The sequence below is a fragment of the Lygodium microphyllum genome, chromosome 6 (genome assembly GCF_053477565.2).
Source record: "Lygodium microphyllum isolate KBCC chromosome 6, Lygodium_microphyllum_v1.1.10, whole genome shotgun sequence".
NCBI lineage: Eukaryota > Viridiplantae > Streptophyta > Polypodiopsida > Schizaeales > Lygodiaceae > Lygodium > Lygodium microphyllum.
The window spans coordinates 35,949,676-35,972,460 of record NC_141140.1 but is presented as its reverse complement, the minus strand read 5'-3'; the positions used below and the strand labels follow the sequence as shown (position 1 = coordinate 35,972,460).

At 39.4% G+C, this 22,785-nt stretch overlaps 1 pseudogene; it reads right to left on the bottom strand.

Annotated features, from left to right (window-relative positions):
- Positions 1 to 5,273: 5,273 nt before the first annotated feature.
- Positions 5,274 to 6,289, bottom strand: LOC148034456 (uncharacterized; annotated as a pseudogene).
- Between the last annotated feature and the right edge of the window lie 16,496 nt (positions 6,290 to 22,785).

The following is a 22,785-nucleotide window of genomic DNA, read 5'->3' as shown; positions in this document are numbered from 1 at the left end:
ATGATGTAGAAAGTGACTAATAGGGTAATCTAAGAGGCCATAAAGGGAGAAATTGATAGGGTGATCATTTGTAATTTGTGACTCCATGTGGAGAAGTTTGAGCTGCCATCGTGCAACGCTGTAATTATCCCACTTTGAATAGAAACATTATGATCTCACATTTAAAAAGACATTCTCCAAGATTTATGATTAATAAACATTATTATTCTCACATTTAGAAGATGTTGTCCAAAAAAAAAACTAATTCTAAAATTTTGTGGCAACTGGAGATGATGGGCACTCTTACCTTGCTTGACTCATCCCTTGCAAGCCCGATAGAGCTGCACAAGATTTCAAAGATCAAAGAAAGAAAAACTATTATTTTTGTGTCGAGATACATGATGTGTATCCTACTAAGTGAAATGCATTTTGAAGTAGAGGAAAGGAAAATAGGGGCATTTAAGCTGTATGTTCACTCCTTCTTCTTCTTCCAGTTCAAAGTGTAGTTTTCAACCTGTCAATAGCGATCGCGATGTTCATGATTTCGCCAATCTCTCTTTTTTATGAAAAATCCCATAACTGGTTGGAAAAGAAACTTGCTTTTTGCATGCCATCCTAATCTAGAAGCTTTTCTAACTTTTTCGATTTTTTACAGTAAGTAGTATAAAAATTAGGCTAAAATTGTCTAGAAATCTAGTATTTTTGGATAATCCATGCCATGAACACTAACACTAATGGCTCAGATCACAATGACTCTCTACATTAATAAGAAATTCGGATGCTGATGCACTCCAGAGTTTTTCACATAGTGTCCGTGTAGTGGCGCGCTATGCATAACTCACAACTCTTAAGCTTCATTTTTCCTTATCAAGGCACTCGTAGTAGTTGCACTTGCTATGCTCATTCACCTTTCATCCTTCATGAGGGGCATAGGGGAGAGTGGATAAATACCTTCACTTCATTTCACAATATAAATTTCTCTCCTACCCATTCAAAGGAGCAACACAAGACAAAAGATCCATGATGGAAGCATTCAAAAGCACTAATAGACTCCATGGCTTTTCAATTGTTTGATGATCAATCCATAACTTCCTCCTTGATAGCGAAATATACACACCCCAAGGGCAAACCAACTCTCACACACATGCCAACAAAAAACTCTTTGACATGTCATAGCAAGATGAGGAAAGGATGGCCATGTGGGAACAGATGGTACTCAAGGGTTTTTTTGCACCATTTGCATGGCAAGTTGAAATCACCAAAGCTTAAAACTCTTCATCTCCCTAAGAGATGATGGCACCTTCATTTTAAAAAAGAACTATGGAGTGTTAAAATTTCATAAACTCATAGATGATCTCATAAGGAGAGCTCTAGCCATCAAGAAATATCTTATGATATTAATAAAGCTCTCGACAATTCAAAGTCTCAGGTGCTCTATGAATCTTACAAAGTTGTAAGAGAACTATTCTGCGAGCCCCTTAGCTATTCTTGAAAATTTTTGAGAGCTAGAGTAAGAAATGATAGAATGCTCCTTCTCCTCCCTTCTATCTATGCATTAATTGGGAGCCCCTTTATCATGTTAGCACTTCATGTGCCTTCTCTAGAGTATTCTAATATTTCAATGGGTTCCGATCTATAACGGTGCGTACCCCACAAGTAGTGTATGTTTTAGGACCTTCTTTAGCATAAATCCATAATCCAAACAATGTCACATTTCTCCTTCCTAAAAACCACATTTGTCCTCAGAACAACTGGGGAAAGATTTTTGTGAAAACTATTCGTTCGTGTTGCATCCTCTCTCCCATGTTGAACTCTTTAATGGAAAACCTTTATGCTTAATTAAACATTACACCCTTTCTGAACTGTAGGTTGCCTCCTCTTCCCATGAGTGTCTAATATGTTTTTGTGGCTCATGTGGAAAAAGGTGGTGTACGGTGAGTTCTTTAGATTAACTTCTTGAGATTTTTCCTTGATTAATTCAAGTAGTGTTGAGTGAACCTCATGTTATACTCTCCCTTTTGGTACCTCAATTTTGATACGGGCAAGGCCCATTCGTGGCAACGCGAGATAGAAAGAGGGGGAGACGGAGAGGAATGATCCTGATGGAGAGACTAGAGAAGCGAAAGAGGGAACGAAGCGAGTGAGTGATCGAGAATTCTATACACAGTACCGAGAGGCACTTATTGATTGTTGTTATTATAACAGGAGCAGTCCATGCGTGAGAGCACTGCCCCTTAGAGAGAGAGAGAGAGAGAGAGAGAGAGAGTACAAGTGGCCATGCCACTCGCTAGTAGCCCCTTGCTAGATGTTGGTCGGGCCGAAACCTGCAGGGCCTACGTGGGGGAGTGGAGAGAGACAGCGGCATCGACGAAGTCGACGTCGGAGCAAGAGTAGAAGGCCTCGGGGCTGTCGGAGCGCTGCCAGATGACGTAGATGAGGTGGCGGCCGACCTTGCCGGCAGGCGTGGTGCCGGGGATCTCGTAGAAGTCGCTGACAACCGTGGGGTCGGTGACGTTGATGAACGGCGAGTCCTCCAAGTCTGCCCATGTGAGCGGCTCGGTAGGCTGGTAGCCATCCCGGGTGACGTAAAACTCGAAGAAGCCCAAGTGCCGGGCGGTGACCCTGTAGAGGAATGTGTAGGGGACGCCGGATGACAAGTTGGTGGCTAGCCAGTCGGCGCGCGCCAGGTCGAGGCCCCGATACTTCTGCCTCCCGGCGCTGCACAGTTCACCATCCGGAATGAGCTCGCGGTGCCGGCCAGCTGCGTCAGGCAGGTTGACCTCATTCCAATCATAGAAGGCTTGAGTCCCGCTCAGCGCCACGGCCGCTTGGCAAGCTGCCGATGTGGGCCTCTCTGGATTCTCTAGGCGACACCTGTAGACGCGACTGATGGGGTCGCCCATGGTGCCATGGCCGCTAGCTACGCCCAGCAGGCCGCACACCACCACCATAATAATAATAGCAGCCACATTAACTGATCCCCATGACCATCTGATCCCCATCCTCGCACTCTTACCACCAATATCGCCCAATAATTGTCTCATCCTCCTTACTCCGCGCATGCAGCTGCACATTCCCAATTGCCGGAAGACGGGTGAGGATATATAGGATAGATTCCAGCTGCTCCGTTCGCAGTTTAGTGGAAGGCGTGTGCGGCGTGCGCTGAAGCGGGTCGCCGGTCTCTTCTTGACGACAACGTTGACGTTTTGTTTTACGAATCGGTATCTACTTTATATCGCACAAGCTAGGATTGCTCTTGATTTTTCTACTGCAGTGGTTGGTTTTTGTACTGTTCCTCGATCTAGGAATCAGATATAATACGTCCGAAATAGTTTATTTCTCCTCATGCTAGTACTTTCATGTCTTTTGGCATATATTAGGGCGAATTCACAATGGGGTGGCGGAAGTGAGTGATGTGGAACTCCTTGTCCGGGTGGAAGACTTTACATTTTTCTCCTGCCGCCGCCCTTCAATTCACACGGAGACGGTGGTAGAATGGTATTCACACTGCCGCTGCCCCTTGAATTCACACGGAGGCGGCGGAAGCAAACAAAGTGATTTGGTAATTTGAAGGTCAAAACTAACAAAAAAATAGCAAATCACAATAAAAATTATCTGTAATGAGAGACCAGGATTACAATGCTTATAGACCAGAAAAACAAACAAGGTTTAACCATAATGAGAGAAAAGGATTATAAGGCTTATAGACCATAATAAGAAATAAAATACTATGTCCACCAATGTCAGTCAATACTGATGAGAAGTTATTACAAATCATGAAACTTGAGCTTCAGAGGAAGATGAGGATGTATCTGCATCGGAAAGATTATCACCAAAGAATTCTTGAACTAGTTTCTTTGAATGTGTCCTATACATTGATCTTGCAATGTTGTTGCGTCGTTTAGCACCAGATCCGAAATCATGTTGTACGGTTCTTCCTCCACAGTTGTCTCCTTGTTGTGCTCGTTGAATTGCATCTTCTGGTTGGAGGGGACGGATAGCTTGAATTTCGGCCATAGAAGTTACTGCTGTTCTTTGATCCTCTTCCATCGAACTGCCAAGTTGTAAGCACGCTTCTGCTTCACGCACCCAATCCATGTCAAAAGAGTCACCATGACGGATACAAATATTATGTAAGACAAGACATGCAGCTACAAGACTAGGCACGTGGTGAAGGTCCATATCACATCTTTTGAGCAAGATGCGAAACCTTGCCTTCAACATGCCAAATGCTCGCTCTACAGGCATCCTAGTGCTAGATTGTATGAAGTTCCAATAGTACTTCATGTGTGATAAGCCTTCCTTACATCCCTTAAAGGGCACCAACATGTATGGTCGTGCAGGATAAGCACAATCGCCAACCAAACAGTAATTGCCCAACAAACCCCTAACACATCTTCGCCCGAGTTCACTTCTTGTGAAGTTCAAAGAGTCGTGGATGGAGCCATCCCAACCCACATCATAGTCCCAAATTGAGCAATTTGATGCAACCGTTAATTGCAAAAGGATTGAATGAAACCCTTTGCGATTAAAGTAATCCTCATGGTTCTCTCTCGGTGCAATAATAGGAATGTGCGAACCATTGATAGCTCCTACGACATAGGGGATGCCTCTAACGGCCTCAAAGTCTCTTGATAGTTTCTCAAATCTAGCTCCTGAAGGCCACTTGATATACATATCTTTTAGGCCTGATGATAAGAAAGCTCTACAAAAATCTAAGACTATGCCACAAGCTGTGCTAGTGGCACATCCATATAGGTCACCTAAGACCTCCAAAGCTGTACCACTAGCTAGCCTATGCAAAGCAATAGATACACGAGTCTCAATGCTCAAGGTTTCACGCATATTGATGCGTTTTTTCTTCAATTGTGGAGCAAGTTTGCCACACAAGTATTGGAAGGTCTCTCTACTAATGCGAAGGCGTTTCTTGAACATGCTTGCTGAGTAAGAACCTAGCAAGAAGTGCTCAAGAAAATGTTTGGCCCGTGGATATGCCCAAGCTTTTCTACGGGTGTGCCCTATCCAATGATTTATACTTTTTTTTGCATGCATACATCGACCCATACACTCAACTAAGTACAACCACATTTGTAACATAGACTCTTCATCACTCATGGGGGGTGGTGATAGAAGCTCAGTAATCGCAAGAAAGCATAACCATGCACAAAACAATGCAATTCTTCTTGGGATGGCCATGTCCACCTGCAAAAATATGCAACACACATTATTTAGATTTCTCATTGCTTACAACATTTCACACCAACACACTAGAAGATATAAATAACATTGCAACATCATTTTGATGCATTCAAAAATTCGACCATGGTAGCATGGAGGGTAGCTAGTAGATCCAAACATTTGTTTTCGGTGGCCTCCTGACAAATAGAAGACTCCTTCAAATGATCAAGTAGAGCACGGTCTGTGTTGGCCATCTCATTCAAGGAGTCCTCTATTTTGGCAGGTCCCTGACGTCCTGATGGAGGTGTAGGCTGAACCTTGGCAGTGGAGTTTTGTGGCTTCCCCTCCTCATTTTCCTCATCTATTTGTGTGTCTAGGGGGTCATTACATGACACAGAGCTAGCATGTGATACACTCTTTACCTGTGCTCTATTGTGATAATATTCGTCTACGACATCAAACCATTTACAAGTGTATTTTCTATTGTTACCAGACACACTATTGTGAGCTTTGTCTACCCTGTATTGGCCTAAAACATGTGCCCACTTCTTCCTACATGCTTCCTATCTTTGTCAAAATCATGATAAGTAGCAGATAGTTTATCTGCCACTTTTGCCCATAAATTAACCCCCTATTTTTGAGGGTTGCTAAATTCATCGCTCATGCCACCTCGCACGTGGATTAGCTGATCCACCCAAAAATCTTTCCATTTTCCTTTGCTTTTATTGTCGAGGTCGTCGTCTTCGGTAAGGTCAACTGCTAGCGCATTCTTCTTGGATGCCCTTAACCTCTTGGATGAAGCAGACTCGTGCACTTCGTCCCTGTGGTCTGCCCCATGCTTCTTTGAAGTTTTGGCTCGTGATGGTGTAGTTTCTTTCGTTGGATTTGGAGGTGAAATTTTTGATGGTTCGTGATGAGGACTTGGTGGCTTAAAAGCCACATTTGGAGGTGGGGGTCTAAAGAAGAAGGGAGAGGCGGGAGAGGGAGAGGTTAACATGGCCGTAAAGCCATGAGGAGGCATTGGAAAATGTGCGGATGAGAAGGGGTATTGTGGTGGCGATGTAAACATTTGGGAGAGAGGTGTGTCATCCTCCATTTGAGAATCAAATGGTTGAGAGTGAGTAGGGTCCATAGAATGTACCTAAAAGAAAACAAAAAAGAATTAGTCATGATCAAAAATTTATCCTTCAAACAAAATTACAAGCATAAAAAAGAGAGGCCTTTGGTGGAGAGATGGGAGAGAGAGAGGCCAAAGAGAGGGCATATGGTGGAGAGAGAGAGAGAGAGGCCACATGGTGGAGAGAGGGAAAGGCCATATGATGGAGAGATTTGCCATATGGTGGAGAGAGAGAGAGAGAGAGAGAGAGAGAGAGAGCAATGCCATTTGGCGGATAGAGGGAGAGAGAGAGAGGGTGTATGGTGGAAGAGTGAGAGGCCATTTGGTGGAGAGTTGTCATGTAGAGGATGTAGAAGCCAAAGAGGGCCAAAGAAATTGGCAAGTACCTTCGAAACCTTGTTGGTTTGCACCTGCACATCACAATTGAAGCAAATGTGTTAGTATGCTATTGAATAAACCAATTGTGCAATCAATAAAAGCTTGAAAAAAAAAAGCTCAAACTTCAAAGGTGGTCACCGAAATTGCTTGATAGAAGGGCAAACAAGTCTTGATTTGGACAGAATTTCCTCACAGCAGCTTTTTCACAGTGGCAAAGGAAGTACAACACAAAGCTTCAATTTATAGGAAAAAAATGCAAGAGCTCCTTGAACAATGTATAGACGTTGGAAAATGCAACCGTTGGAACTTGGGACGTGGGTGTTTTGGTTTGTTTGTGTGAAGAGAGAGACAAACGTTCATTTCTGGTGATGAAACGTTTATATTTTTTAGAAAAAAATCGAATGGTCAAATGGTGCCATGGTGGCTTTGAAAATATCAAAATTGGAAGGGGGGGGACCAATCAGTGGTCACTGGTCACTTTCAACGTTCATGAGTGAGCTGTGAACGCCGAAATCAGCGCTTGTGTGGCATCTTTGTCAGGCGACAGCGCTCTTGGGCGAAGGGGGGGTCGGTACAACTGCACGACGCACCTGCCGGGACGTGGCATGAGCAAGCCACTACTGTCGCCGCCCACTGTGAAAGGGGGCAAGCACGTGGCGTGCTCTGGTTCGCAGGATCCGAGCGGCAGCTGCTGCCGCCGGTCCTTGTGAAACCAGCCTTAGTATGTTCGTGGCATGTGGCTTCGTGACACGTGTCACCCCATAGCGGCTACTTTTATGTCACATGTCTGCCTTTTCCGACCTGTATGTCACATGCCTTTCTGTGAGCACTCAGGACTCGAGACTTACAAATTATTATTACAATGTCACATGTCTTTTAGCACCTTTATGTCACACTAGGTGCGGCGTGGCAGGAACCTCTATGTCACATGTCTTTTTGATCCGAATCCCACCTTATATTAAGTATATTCGTGGATTCCAAATAAATCTGTTATACATTTTTTTTGTAAAAAGGGAATATATATATATTAAAGCCAAAGAGAGGAGGACAAGGTCTCCTAGGGAGGTGAGGAGAGCACATTCCATAGCCTTGCGAAAGATTAAGACACCATGCATCCCCCTAACCCCTTCATCATATGAGTAGTTCTTACTCAGGATAGATAACCGTTTTTCCATCTCTCTTCTTTGAACCAAGGATCCACTTCTTTAGTATCCTTGATGCACTTCCAAAGCAATCGTGGTGTTGTGGAACACTTGTGAATCATGAGGAGCCTAAGGCCATCAATTCGTCCTTGAAAAACCTAAGCATTCCTTTCTAACCAAGATTGCCATAGATAAGTTTCCCTTATATTATGTCAGAGCAATGAGCCCATTTCTTTGCATTCACAAGAAAGAATCTCTCTCCAAGTGAAGGGAGCTAGATGAACCTCCATAAGCATGAGTTGAATTGCTAAAGGAAAATTGGAGTTAAGGGGATAGTCTAGGAAAATATGAAGGAAATAGTTTCAAAATGTTTTATTATATATTGTGCATATTCCATTTCACTTCCCAAAATGGAGAGCTTTCTCAGCTATCCAAGTGGCTTTATGAAGAATTAACCACCACAAAAGGATAGCACGTTTAGGAAGACAATCTCATAGGTTCATTGCAAGAAGAAGAGGTTCCCAATACTTGTCTTATATGAAGCATCCCTTGCTGAAACACAATTTAATGAATGCCTTTCCAATACCTATAGCCAAAGCTTGTGTGGCTTATAAGCCTTGGATGAGATAGCTGGAGGGAATGATGCCTATGATTTGGTCAAACTAAATTGAGTATTCTTAAGGATGAGAGATTTGTGAAATGCTCATCAATTGGAAGATAAGCAGGGGCTTGTATTCCATCCAAGCTTTCACAAAACCCCAAATCAGAGAGGATCCCTTAGGGGTAAAAAGAGCTTTGTTGAACATGATTTCTAAAAGAGAAAAGTTGGACCAAGATTTGATGGATAGCTTGACTAAGGTGGTCCAATAGTCCTCTAAAGAGAAACTCTCGATAGTCCATTTGGTAGCTAGCTTTTTGCCGAGGTTTACCTACCGAGGAGATTATGACCATGCCCATTAGCATTGGGAAGTGTGCATGTTTGGGAAGCTACTTTGAAATTTCTATTTATATCCTCATTACCTCCCCATAGATAGTTTTATTGCCCGTGAGTGTTGTTTTTTGAGATGAGGCTTACAAGGCATCGAACAAGCCAAAAAATAGAATATTGTTGGTAATCGATAATGGATCGAAACAAACATTCTAGCATAGAGATTGGTGTGAATTCCTTTCCATCTATTTAGTTTTTATCCGACCTTTGTTTCATGGTGACATTAAAGCCTAATGGGATACCAAGTAGTTTGAAAACTACACAATTAGGTATCTATTTACATCCAGCTTGCTAAACAACCTTGGCAAGGTGGTTGGTGTAGAGACTTCAAGATAGTCTTCTTATAATTAATGATAAAGCCACTGGCTAGACAAGAATTATGTGTGTATGTCCAGTTGTCCATAAGTCCTCCACCCATGAAATGTATGGGACTAGCACAATGAATTTCAACCCCAACAACCTTCCACCTACACTTCAATCCATATTTACTTGTGAAGCTTAACAATCCATATTTACTTGTCCTCAACCATGTGATTTATGAAGGCATACTTCACACCACATGCTTTGTCTTTACATGAAACACGAGATTTGGTGCCAATAAGATAGCACTTTACCACATGAAAAATTGGAACCTTTATAGTAATGCCCAAATCTCTCATTAGACAAGCAAGCCATATGGCCCCCTTTCTAAGCTCGTAATGCTACAACATACTCAATATTTGTGATAGACATAAGTATGTAATCTTGAAAATGAGATTTCCATGAAATGGCACCACTAGCAAAATAAAAAGACATAGCTTGAATAAGACCTTGTTTTGTCCAAAACACATAAATAATCTACATCTATGTAGCTATATATACTAGAAATTTTCCCCAAATCAAATGCACATATCCTTAGTACCATTCAAGTACCTCATGATCTCTTTCACTTCCTCTGAATGCTCCTTTCAAGGATTGGGTAGGTATCTACTAGCTACTCCCATTGTAAAAGCCATGTCTAGAGAAATAGGTATGATTGCATAAATCAAGTCAACTGCTGCTAAGGAATAAGTCACCTTACTCATTTTAGCCATTTCTCATGTCTTTTGGAACAATCCACTCAATCAAGTTTCACATATGGAGACAATGGAGTACTCACTACTTTCCCCCTCTCCATATTAAGATGCTTAAGCAACTTACCAATGTACTCAATCCAAGATAAAGTAGCTACTTCTATCTTTAAGCACAATGTGCGTGCCAAGAATGTGATTAGCTTCTCCTAGATCCTTCATTTAAAACTATGGATTCAACTTTGAATTTAATGTAGTTATCTCCTGACATTTTTTTGGAAATTAGTATATTATCCACCATAGAGAATGAGAATCAAAAAGCTATAATCCATAGCTTGCTTACAATAGAGGCAATTGTCGATCTCACTTTACTTATATCCTTGAAAGCATAAATGCATGTTACTTGTGATACCACTCCCTTGGTGACTACTTAAGACCATAAAGGATCTTCTTTAACATGCATACCAAATGTTCCTTACCCTTCTCAACAAAACCTTCTAGCTACCACATGTAAATGTCTTCATAAAGATCACTATGCACAAATGTAGTATTGACATTCGTTTGGACCAAAGACATATCCTCTTTGCCAACCAAAGCCAGAATGCACTGCAAAAGGTAGTCATTCTAATAGTTGGAGACAAAATCTTACTAAAGTCAATACCTTGCACTTGCTTAAAGCCTTTAATAATAATCATTTTTTGTACTCTGGTTTTCTATCATTTTGAGTGATCTTTCACTTGTAAATCCATTTGTATGCAAAGGCCTCCTTGCCTTAATGTAAAACCACCAACTCACATGACATTCCTATGCAATGATTCAATGATTCAATTTTTTATTACTTAGATCTCTCTCACTTAAGCTTATCATTGCTTAACATAGCATCCTCATAGCAAGAAGGCTCTTTGCAATATGTTAACATGACATAATCAAGAGATGGAACATAACTATCTAGAAGTCATGACCTCATGTCAACTTTCTTACCATTGACTTTCCATTAATAGCCTTTGGTTCCACTGTTTTCCTATTTACCATGGGAAGATTATATCCTTGAACATTAGGTACTTTTTGCCCAAATTTTTGTGCGTGTGGACCATTATGCACAAGTCCATCATCTTGAAAGATCACTTTATGAATCTCCTTTATAGGGATACACTTCTTATGCATCTTTTTCTCATTGAAGTACACATCATCACTACAAATAACCCCACTCACCATAGCCAAGAAAGATATACTTTCTTGACTTAGGAGAAAGTTTATCCTAGAACGTTTCAGAAATATATCAATATTCTTCAAAACAAATGGCTCTAAGGTGCCTTTGTGTAAGTTACTCTCTAGACCAAATCGCTACAAGAAGATTCTCATCTATAGCCTTATTTCATGATCTATACAACTTATCCTTTCTACAATACCATTTAATCAAAGATTTTATGGAGTATTCAACTTGCTTTCAATTTCTTTTGTGTCACAAAAGTCTTGGAATATTTTGAAGACAAACTCTTCACCATTCTCTATGTAGATAATGAGCCTTTTGCCAAATTGATTCTCCACAAATGTTGCAAAATTTTGAGACACCAAAAGGAGGTCATCTCTCCTTATAAGAAGGTATACCTACAGTGTGTGTGAAAACATATCTATAAATGTGACAAAGCAGGATGCACCTCTTAAAGACAAAGTAGGCATAGTGCCACAAGTGTCATGACTATCTATAAGACTAACTTTCTCACTTTTACAAATGCTACCCTTTTATTTGAGAAATGTGTTTGTTTACAATATATACAATGCTCACAAATAGCAAAATTAATATAAATTAAAGATGGGAATATAACCACAACATGAAAGAGATTTCATTTCATTTTGGCTCATATGACCTAACCATTTATCCTTTCTACAATACCATTTAATCAAAGATTTTATGGAGTATTCAACTTGCTTTCGATTTCTTTTGCATCACAAAAGTCTTGGAATATTTTGAAGACAAACTCTTCACCATTCTCTATGTAGATAATGAGCCTTTTGCCAAATTGATTCTCCACAAATGTTGCAAAATTTTGAGACACCAAAAGGAGGCCATCTCTCCTTATAAGAAGGTATACCTACAATGTGTGTGAAAACGTATCTATAAATGTGACAAAGCAGGATGCACCTCTTAAAGACAAAGTAGGCATAGTGCCACAAGTGTCATGACTATCTATAAGACTAACATTCTCACTTTTACAAATGCTACCCTTTTATTTGAGAAATGTGTTTGTTTACAATATATACAATGCTCACAAATAGCAAAATTAATATAAATTAAAGATGGGAATATAACCACAACATGAAAGAGCTTTCATTTCATTTTGGCTCATATGACCTAACCAATCATCCCACAAAGAAACACTTGGCATCTCAATTACAAGTACGATATGGTCTATATTACTAGAAACATGAAGCACATAAAACATTCCAAATTTGTGGAACCATGAGCTATGTAATAGAATCTTTGATATATTTCCAAGAACTATAACCAATTAGAACATAGTAGCAATATCATCTACTTGTCTAGTACTACTCGAACTATTCGTGAGTTTGGAACTATCATGCATTCTTCAACATAAATGAAGATCCATTCTTGAATTTCAACTACATATCTTTAATGCCAATGATGTCACATGTGTAGTTGTTTCCAAGAGAGATACTCACTTTCCTTGAGGCATCATATGTAACAGACCGCTTCTATGTAGAGAAACATGAAATTATGCTCTCCAATCAATGATCTAGCAAAAAAGACATATTCCAGACAAGCAATTAGATGTGAATCATGGAGTCTAGGTGTTAGTAATATGTCACCAAAGTCAATACTCACTATGTTGGATTTCTCAATCTTGACACCACAAGACTTCTCTTCCTTCTTGCCATTGTTTTCTTTATTGTCCTTTGACTTCTAATCTTTTTCCCACTTGTAGTGATCCTTCTTCACATGGCCTTTCTTAAAACGTAGTAACACTCCACATTCTTGTTCTTATGAGCATGTGCTTACTACACACACTACAACAGAAACAAGGCATAGACGCGCATGTTAGATGTGCAAAGTCGGGTGTGTCTATCAGAGCATCTATAAGTGCGTGTAAACGTGTGTGTAAATAGACACGAATTTTGCGTCTATATATCCGCACAAATAGACGCTAATATAGACGCGCCAGCAGACGCACAATTATTAAACCACCTAGAATTAGCAATTCACATAATTAAAAAACCAAAGTTTAATTATTTAACCACCTGAAATTGATTCTTGAGCATGCACATGTGCGCATGATAAAAACCATAGAATTAAGAATACACATTGAATCATTGAATTAAAAAAATAGAGTTAATAATTACTTTTTCATTGCTCTCTAATGAATGGCAGTTCCTCCAGTTGACAAGCCTGATATAAGTAATTAGTGGCAAGTGACAGAAACCTTAGAATTAGTAGCAAGCATTGCAATATGTATCTCGTAATTTCTCTACGTACTTGAAGATGATAAAAGATACTTTCTTTTTATTATGGAAAATTCAATTTAGCTTTAAAATTGACTATTGATTCTTGAGTATGCACGTGTGCGCATGATAAAAAGCATAGTATTAGGAATACGCATTGAATCAATAAGCAAATTAAGTATGTTACAGTGAATGATCCATCTCATCTTCAATGAGATCAGCCCTTGCTAAACTATCTACTTGTAGGTCTATGTTACCAAGAGGTAACGAAACAAATAAGTCTATCCCACTATCAAATGTGTTACTATATTGCTCAATAACTTCATCAATATCATCGACAATCACATTATTGTCTTCTTCTGTGTTTCCTTGAATATCCTTGCGAGGTTCATCTTGTACTATATCACGCATATCATCCATTATGCTGTCATCATGCACATCATCATTATTTATTGGATTGTCATCTGCTATCTCCATGTTGGTAATATTACCATATATTGATTTTGAACGATTAGATATAGGGATGATATACCACCATCGGTTATTGTTTACCATTGGATGATACACAACCTGTATTTGAAAAACAAAAGCAAAAAACTTAAGTACTTATCATATTGTGTATATGTATCATATGTATACATATAAAAAAATTAGCCTTTGCATATATACCTGCTCGCATTGTTGAGGTAGTACTAATGTGTCATTCTTGTTTTGGTCAAATTTTGTAGAGTCAATGATTACAAAACCACTTGGATGACGTCTGATTGTGCAATGCTCACCATTTGTTACCACTTCTTTAAACCACTTCACATCTAGTACATACATAAAGAATCGTCTGAAGTCAAGCTTCAGACTATCTTGGATCAAGCCACAATAACCTTCCAGCAAGGACACCACAATCTTGGGTATTTCTCTTTTCATCTATACATTGAGTTCGAAGATGTTTACCCTCACACCAAAGTGCATTGAATAATGTGCACTAGTAGTAAAAGATAAAATATCAAACATGTCAATTATTTATATAAAATAAAACTTATAGAAACAAATTAATTGATAGTATGTCTCACCTCATGCGTATTCCCACTCTTCCTTGAGATATATTAATTTCCTCCTCTTTTTCCATTCTCTCCATTTCCTCATGTAACCAATCTATATCAATATGACGTGGGAGTGCATTTAGATGATCTGAAAATGAGACATTACGTCCATATCTAGTGCGAAATTCTTGTCTTTCGCTTTTTCTTCTTGCCCTTGCTTCATTATATAGTGCCACCCATTTGCTCATTACATCACTATTGAGCACACAAAAACTATTTAACTTACGAAGTTCTTCTTTTGTTAGCACTTTACTCATTCCTTTTCCTTGAGGTACTATAGAAGTCATTCTCAAGTCTTCATCATCTTTCCATAGTTGTGGTTGAGAGGGATCCACTTCAGCAAGATATTCAGAGATATAAACAAGGGATGATTGCACTAACCAACTCTCAGCCATGCTTCCCTCAGGCCATGCTTTTTGCCTCACAAAATCTTTCAAGGTTTTCATGAAGCGCTCAAGAAAAAACATCCACCTTACATGAACTGCCCCACAAAGTGTGATCTCATCAATCAAATGTACGAGTAAATGTAATCGAGTAGTCAAAATGGATCGAGGAAAAATTTCCTCCACCTCAACAGATAATACTCGAGCATCTTGCAATGTGTTTGGATCAATTTCCTTCGAGCTCACGTATCTGTCAAAATGTATTTGAAAATTGTTTGTTTTTGTGTAGAAATTCAAAGATATATAATGAAAAAATACAATGTATACCCACCTCACAAGCTCTCCCATCTTGTTAATGATACCACGTACATCTTTGGAGGCACAATGGGATATGCTAGTAGGAAGTACGAACTAAATATAAACAATATTCATAGATCAAATGATTAGTTGAGGAAAAAATCATCATACCCCAAAGTTTACACATAGTTACTCCACTAATTACTATATTCATGGTTAGAGATACCCTTACTTGAATCATTTTGTGCCAATCGTGGGACTTCAAACCAAATAGTTGCTCCACACCTCTTTTCTTTTTCTTTATGAAAGCTCCCTTGAGACATCTCATACATCCTGTGGGTGGGGTGTTCGAAAGCTATATATTTGTTCCTTTACTATTTTTTCATCGTTCTTTGACAACATCCAAGGTGCATGGGGTAGCTCAATCTTTCCTCTAGGTCCAATGCATAGCTAGGCTTGTCTCATACGACCAATGTTACGTAAATCCTCCCTTACATTAACTGAATCACAAGCCCCTATCAAGTGATCCCATAATGTAGATACAACATTTTTGAATATGTGCATGGGGTCCAACAGGTGATTGATCTTGAGTTCAGTCCAGTACGGAAGACGAAAAAATATAGAGAACCTAACAAACAAACAATATATTATGTAAACAATTCATCATGCTAAATACTTTAAAGTCAATCGAGAGAAATGCACTTCTTACCGATTCATGCCAAGTGGAGGGTGGCTGTCGGTATTAATCCATCTCTCCTTCCAATCTCGAATGGTTAGAGATTGTGGAGTCATTCCATTAGTAGAGAGAACATATTTGGGATGGTCAATAGGAAGAAATCGATGATGATTGTCATAGATAACCTTCTTTAAACGTGCCGGCCTAGAGGAAACTAGAGAGGGACCGCAAATAGGACATGCATGATATCCTAACGTGGTTAAACCTGAAAAAACAAGGGAATTAATAAAATGCAATTGATTCAAGTCTTGAATTTCAAATATAGAGTTATATACATGTACCTGAACACTCTCCGAATCCTGGAAAGTCCTGCATGGTCCACAACAACATGGCCTTTAATGTGAAATATCTAGAGGATGCAGATACACTTGTATCTTGCACCTCAATACCTTCCCATAACATTTCTAACTCTTTACCTTGTGCTTTCCAGGAATCAGAAGGGACAACATCACATGTCCCTTTTTAATTGCCATGGATGGAGGAATATTATAGTTCACCAATACCACTGGCCATACACTATATGATGTGCGTTTGATGCCAAATGGATTGATTACATCCATACCTAAACCAAATCCTAAATTTCTTGGCTCTTCTTTGAAAACGGGCCACAAATTATCTATATGTTGCCATGCCGGTGTGTCTGTAGGAATCCTCCATTTTCCATCACTTGAACGATGACTAGCATGCCATGACATGAGCTTTCCAATAGACTTACACTTAAATATAAGTTTTATACGTGGAACAATCGAAAAATGTCGCAAAACCTTACGAGGCACATCCATTGACTTCATCTCCACTTCATATCTTGATTCCCCACAAACAGGACACTCTCGTGCGAACTCATGAATCCCACGAAATAAAATACAATCATTGACACATGCATGGATCTTGACATAATCGAGACCTCCCAGAGATGTCAAGTAATGTCTTGCTTGCTCTCTCTTAGTTGGCAATTTGTTTCCTTTTGGAAGCATTTGTGATAATAACCTACATATATTTTTAAAAGTGAGTTAAAAAACCACCAACATATATTTTTGTCTGATTTCAAAATAGAACAATTAATATTATGATTCATAAGCCAAACTCAATTGATACCTACTTCAATAACGCATCCAAACTGACATTACTCCATCCATAAATTGTTTGCAAGTTAAGTATCTCGAGGGACGCATGAAGAACGGAGTATGTACAACCTTCATACAACGGAGTAGATGATGCTACATATAGTGGATCATCTGGCTTCGTAGAGTGACCTTCTCCCTGAACCAGTTGCGAAAATAGATGGTGTACCATGTTGTCCAAAATCTCATCCTCTACGACTTGATGGGGCATTTCATGAGGGCTACTATCATGGTTGTCAGTCTCTACTCTTCTTGAAGACTCTGCCTTCTCACGTCGACGTTTTGCAGCCTCTCCACACCTGGGAGGAAGCATCTGAGGATGTGGCACCGCATCCTGCTCAACCACAAAAGGGAGTTTCATGTACGTTGATATATAATTCCCATAACATAGACATGCAATCTTAGTGGTAAAAAAAAACAATGAATACCGGTGATTTTTCTCGATCCCATTCTCCATACAAGTTGAGGTTTGACATTGCAATTCGACGTGCTCGAAAAATACACCCTTGACAATGATCACACATGCATTTAATTTTTTGTCGTAGCCATGCATCTCGATTATGAAGACGCAATGTTTCATCCTCACTTGAGGATGTGCTCATTGACTCACCAGCTTCCACCGCAGTAGGTGATGACGATGTCGATATGATTATACCTAATTCATGACAACATCAAAATATTTGTCATTCATATGTTTACATAAGATCTCAATTTTAAATACACAAAAATCATCATAAATACATTAAAACTTATGACAAGAATTCACTATCAAAACTTATCTTAAAAACAAAAAATTATGATAAAGCCCAAATGCGCATTTATATCCGCATTTAACTACGTGTCTATATTAACGTCTATTTTTGCGTCTATATTCGCGTCTATACTCGTGTCTATCTGAACAATAGACGCACATATACACGCGAAAATAGACACACACGTCAAAATTCAAACCATACTTAAATCATTTCTTTTCAAACTGCGCCTTTCCTTTCTTGCGTTTTTTGCGGTTCTGAAGCTTGAGTTTAGCTGACATACAATCTCTTCATGCCTCACCCAGTCTCTTCATGCCTCACCTCCTCATGACTCACCTCTTCTTTCATTTTAAACACACAAGAAGTGAAAAAGGAAAGCCAAGGAGAGGAAGAAAGAGAGAACAAGAAAGAGGAGAACAAGAAGAAGCAGCAAGCAAGCATCAAGGGAGGGTAACTTACCAAGGAGAGGAAGAAGGAGAAGGAAGAAGCGCCACCACCCGCCACACCAAACACCCAAGGTGAGTCTCTCTCTCTCTTTCTCTCTCTCTCTCTCTCTCTCTCTCTCTCTCTCTCTCTCTCTCTCTCTCTCTCTCTCTCTCTCTCTCTCTCTCTTTGTTTCTCTCTTCCTCTCTCTGCTTTGTTTGTGTATTTAGGATTTATGATTCCATTATGTATTGCATTTTGTAAATCATCAATGGCGGTCGTTGGCCTAAAATCGGCTGACCGAGCGCGTCTGATAGTGCATCTACATCTCAGTGTAGACGCAGACATAGACGTGAAAAATGTTTCCTCTCAGAGCATCTGAGGGCACGTCTTAGAGCGTGTGTGCTCTGCAGTGTACACGCGATGATACATGCGCTGCACAGAAGGTTGACCTGCAGTCTACGCGCGATTATACACGCGCATTGACCTGGGATGCCCGTCTGACAGCACATCTGTGCTGCATTTAGATGCGCAGATAGACGTGCTGGACAGAAGGTTCACTTTGGAGTGCATCTGAGGGCGCGTCTAACCTGCAATGTAGACGTGGGGATACACACGCCAGGTCTCCCAGTTCTGATAGTAAGCAATATATTTTTGCAATGATGAATGTGACCAATCCCTTGTTTGTATTTATCATTTTTCTTGTTTAAGAGAAGCATTAGCACTTAAGTGTTATGTTCAATGTCTAAAGAAAGCTCTTTGAAAATGTAGGTAATATATGATTTTTTGTATGCAAATAAATTTGTCTTTTTCCAGTGTTTTTTTTGCAGATGTTGTATCCTGGTTCATCTAGCAATGACCCAGATGTGGATCGCATGAATGATACATTGGCCTCCTTTGGCAGGGGGATCAATGTATTTTTTGGAGGTTTTCCTAGTAGGGAAGACTTCATGGGAGAGATGACCAGACACCTTGGCCACTCTCCCACAACGGACGAGATGTTCAGTGTCATGTCTGGGACGCCTCTAGCGTCTTTGCCTGGCACTACTTCCTAGACTCCACATGCAGGTACTCCACATATAGGTACTCCATATGCAGTTACTCCATATGCAGGTACTCCATGTGCTCCACGTGCATCGGCTGAAGCACAAGCATCTGCAGAAGCTCGTGCGTCTAGCGAGGCAGAGGGTAGTCGATAGAGAGGGAGGAGGGAGAGTCGAGGGGGAGGACGAGGCTTGTATGGGGGTTGCCTAGGAGGTGGCGAGCGATCACCCTCACCAGTAGATCACATAGAGGAGGTTGTATGCTAGTACTATAGAGTTACAGATGCTGGTGACATCTTTCATGATGCTGAGGGAAGGGATGTATTGGCGTACATGAGGAGCGTTGTGCATGCGACATATAAAGATTGTTTCATTGCCTTCAAAAATCAGAAAAGCGGCTTGTGGCAGGAGGTGTTGAGGGCAGTCCATAGGAGGTACCCAAATCCTGAGGGTCAGCGATTCTCAAATGATTGGGAACGTACAAAAGTGAGGGGTGTGCTTCACAACAAAAGATCCCACCTCATGACACAGGCCAGGGACTCACTGCGGAGGCTAAAGGAGGGGCGTGGAGCCTATAGCCAACCACCTATGTGCCATCGCATAGAGTGGAAGAAAGCCAAGAAGAAAGCAGCTGAGAAAGTGAAGAGTCGCCAGCACGTAGAGGCGCGACGGATCCAAATGGAAACAATGGGATTGTCGCATTACGGATCGGGCGGCAGAGAGTCGTGGGATGTAGAGTTTGTAAGTATATTTTGATTTCTAGTTTTTTTAAATTTATATTTCTTTCAATTCTTTATATATTTTAGTCTAATATATTGTGACTCATAATTGTTTATATATCTCTAAATGTTTTGCAGACTACCATTGTTGGTAGGACACCTACTCCTAGAGAGATAGGTTACCATCGAGGCTATAACCGCGCAGCGACATGGCTTCACTTTTATGAGGAGGGTCTCATCACTGAGGACCAATACAACCCGGCCATGAGGATTCGACAGCCAGAGGAGGTATGTTTTTCTTACTTTCCTATTAAAAGTATAGTTAATTATAACTTTTTCTCCACCTTGTCTATGTAAGCAACCCTGGCCTTTTGTGTGTGTAGGCGAACCCGGATGTGGAGCATAGCGAGGAGGGGGATAGCGATGCTAGTAGCCATGGTGGTACTAGCGAAGACGTTTCCTCTTCAGATTTGTAGAGGAGCACCATACCTCCTTATGAGGCCTTCTTTTCTTGTATATGTATGATATCTCTTTGGGCCTACTGCTTGCAGCCACGCTTTAGGTTGCAAGCACTTAAACTTCCCTTGTAAATGCTTTTGATATATAATGAATACATGGACTTTTATTTTCAATTCTCGTGCCTGTAAGATACATTGTCTTTTTCCCAAATACACAATCTGATGTATGGGAGGGGGAAAAAAAAACCAGAGAGCATGTGGTTGCAAAGTCTCTGGTTTTTTTTTCCAGTTCTGTTTTGTGCGTCTATCAGCACGTCTAAATTGCAGAAAATTCAAGTTTATACGCGCGTCTATAATGCAGACTACATGCGCTTATACACGCACTTCATAATTCAAATTTAAAAAATAAATTAAATATCTTTTTAAGAAAAATGAAATTTTTTGTTTTCCATTCGCGCCTATCAGTGCTTGTAAAAGCGCGTCTACCAGCGCGTCTATATGCGCGTGTATATGTGCGTCTATTGCGCGTCTATTTGTGCGTGTAAATTCGTTGATACATGCGATTATAGACGCGAAATGGTAGATGCACAAATAGAAGGGTGGATAGACGCGCCCGTAAGAATTTCTCTATATTCAAAAATCGTGTCTAAATGTGCGTCTATGAGGCCTTTTTGTTGTAGTGACAATTTCCTGTTGTCATTACATTTACCTCTTGTTTGTGATTTTTCATCACGGATTGTAAGGGCATTGATATTTTTAACAATATTGGAATTCTCACGATTGACTTTCTAAAAAAGAATGGCAAGAGGAACATTCATTGTCTTTAGTCCATCTAGAGGATGATTCTTACTAATTTGTCTCCTAAAAGTATCCCAACTCTTTGGCAATGCAGCATGTAAAGACATAGCTTTAGGAGATCCTAGAGAGATAAAACATTTTAGGAAATAAAAACTATTTTGGATTTTTTTAAAAGTTTATATTTTGATGAATAAACATATCTAAATTTGTTAAAAGATCATTCTCATAATATTCTTGTGGTTTACATCAATTACAAATTCAGGTAGAAGTGAAATAAAATATTCAATTTGAAATATTTTGACATCTTGTTACCTCCCTCCATCCTCATTCTCCCTTTTCCTTTTTTTTTTCTCCTTGTTGGTTACTTACTCATTCTTCAAGTTTTTTGAATTCACACAACATTCTTATTCAGAGTTGCAAATTAGATATTCTTATTCATTGGTAAAGGAGCTCTTTATCACCTTCATGTTAGGCTAGAATGCAAGTATGAAGGAATCATAAAAATAATAAAACAAAACATTGCTTTAGAGTCCATGAAAGATGTGTTTCAATTTGAAGGGGGAAAAATATTGATATTTGGTTGAATGAAAGATTTTACCATAAAATTTTTATAAACTAGTACTTATTTTTATAATAGCTCTTCACTAATGTTGTTTATTGGTGATGGTTATAATGGATTTTTGGGCTATGTATTTAATCTTATTGCAAAGAATGATGTACTTAAATGGGAGAATCACTTGTTAACAAAACATAGAGATGAGTTCTTGCAAAAACTATAAGATCGTCAATGGAAGAATCATTCATTGGAGAAATGTATCAAAGCATACCAAAGAAAACAAACTAGTTTAGTCCTTCAAAATCAACAAAGACCTCTCAAGAATATTGAGCATCTCAAACGAGAAGGAGGTGGTTGCAATAAAAGAATGGAAGCAGCAAGGTATATCCTTTTACTTGAGAGATGGTGAATATAACTTTGCTTCTAATAGTATCTGAGTTATGATATTGATTTTTTTTAGGTCTCTTCTTCAACCAAATTTAAGTGAGAGAGATGCTTCAAAGGCATTTGAGTTTTATTATCATCTCTTATCTTAAGCAATACCAAATGATATTCTAGACAAGAAGAAGTTCAAACAAGTAAAGAGACAATGCTTGTATTCTTTTATTAGGCATCATTCTTTGGATCATGAGCTGGTGTGGAAGACTTTCCATAGTATTGGTATTAGTCATGATGCATATACAAAAATTTTCCAGCTAATGCAATCAAATATGAAATAGAGTTAGATACAAAAATTTTTACTTCCAAGGCCATCTATGGTGATGACTATTAGACAAAGAGTCATTGGCAAGGTGATGGAAGTTTTGGGTAAGCCTTTCCATATCATGGCCAACTTCAACAAGGAGAATAAAGAGATTGTTTACGATACATTTAATAATAATTTCATTGATATGCCTAACTTGCAATATTTGATTATTAGATTCTATGATTGGTCTTTAGAAAATGCACAAGGAGTAGCTAGGTTTGTGATTAAACTTGATAAAAGTGAGATTTTAAAGTGTACAAAATTAGAGGGGGTCTCCATTGCTCTAATGAATAGAGCTTCAATACATGATGTGATTAAGAGTCAACAAGTAGCAAGATAAGAGCTATTTGTCGAGGGATTTGGGAAC